This window comes from Atractosteus spatula, unplaced genomic scaffold (genome assembly GCF_055471065.1).
Source record: "Atractosteus spatula isolate fAtrSpa1 unplaced genomic scaffold, fAtrSpa1.hap1 Scaffold_25, whole genome shotgun sequence".
NCBI classification, from domain to species: domain Eukaryota; kingdom Metazoa; phylum Chordata; class Actinopteri; order Semionotiformes; family Lepisosteidae; genus Atractosteus; species Atractosteus spatula.
Genome location: NW_028296819.1, coordinates 146693 through 148150, shown reverse-complemented (window position 1 = coordinate 148150; position 1458 = coordinate 146693). Strand labels below are relative to the sequence as shown.

The 1458-nt window shown below is 42.9% G+C and overlaps 1 non-coding gene across 1 annotated transcript; it reads right to left on the bottom strand.

Annotated features, from left to right (window-relative positions):
* Nucleotides 1–266: 266 nt before the first annotated feature.
* Nucleotides 267–460, bottom strand: LOC148807995 (U2 spliceosomal RNA). Its single transcript, XR_016088526.1, has one exon. It is a non-coding gene; the product is annotated as a U2 spliceosomal RNA (small nuclear RNA).
* Between the last annotated feature and the right edge of the window lie 998 nt (nucleotides 461–1458).

The window sequence follows — 1458 nt, the reverse complement described above, 5'->3', positions numbered from 1 at the left end:
ACACAAGCCACGCCTGCCTCCCTGGAAAAAGGAGGAAAAAACTAAGTTTTTTGGAGGGAAAACGCACGGGAGCCGAAAAGGGGGCCGGCCTGCTTGCCGAGAGAGTCGAGGCGCGGGAAAGTGCACGGAGGGAGCACGGGAACGGGGAGGGGGAGAGAGAGAGACACAGAGACGCACAGATGGACGAGAGACGAGACCGGAGAGGAAGGAGCTCCGGTCCACCTCGCTTGCTTGCTAGCTACGTCTGTCTTTTCACCGCTGAGAGAAGGTAGTGCACCGTTCCCGGAGGCGCTGCAATACCGGGCCGATGCGTGGAGAGGACGGAGCAAGCTCCTGATCCAGCTCCCTGTTCCAAAAATCCGTTTAATATGTGGTCCCCCGATGGGGGACGTATCAGATATTAAACTGATAAGAACAGATTTTTTTTTTTTTTTTTTTTATTGCAAAATACAAAATCAATATTACACCAAATACTCAAAACCCAAACATCATTGTACCTTAAACTCAAATATTCCATCAAACCGGAAACATAACATAAAACAGTTCATAAACCTTACATTCCATAATCACATGAATTCCAACCAAAACCTCAACCACAATAACCACAAAAACGGACCAATTCATGATAACAAACCCGTACAACAGTTCAGGGTAACAAAAAACATTCATGACTTAACAACAAAACCCCATCATCTTGACCCTCCCAAATTCGACCTTAATCGTTACACAACAGAACATAAACCCTTTACACATCCATCTTCACTTACATTAACTTCCCAAACCATATTACTCTCTAACCCGAAGAAAACCTCATCACCATAACCCCACCCCTTACACAAATTACCTCCCAACTTCAATCAAATCATTACACAATAAACATAAATCCTTTAACACTTCCATATTCACATACATTAACTCTCAAACCCAACTGAAACATTTCCATAATCCCCTTATTCTAATAACATCCTAACTTCAACCAAAATCGTTACACACTAAACATAAACCCTTGGCACTTCCATGTTCACTCACATTAAATTCTCAAACCCAAAAGAAAAACCCGCATCCCCATAATCCCCTTATACTAATAACATCCTAAGCTCTTTTCCAACCAAAATCATTACACAGCAAACACAAATCCTTAACACATCTATATTCACTTACATTAGTTCCCACACCCAAAGTAAACCAAATCTCCATATCCCCTCCCCTTATTCAGATAACCTCCACCCCTTCTTGATCTCCCTCATCTCTTCACTTTCTTTTTTCCCTTTTTCTTGACTATCTGTCCCACCCTTACCTCCCTCTTCTCGTGTCCTTCACCCTTCACCTCCACAGTCGAAGCTACCACATTATCACTGACATCATCACCCAAACACACTCTTTCACATTCCTCCTCAAGATCCGTCAAAACTATGTCACCGTCACTATCAAACAAAATCTCTGTATACGCTCCCTTCG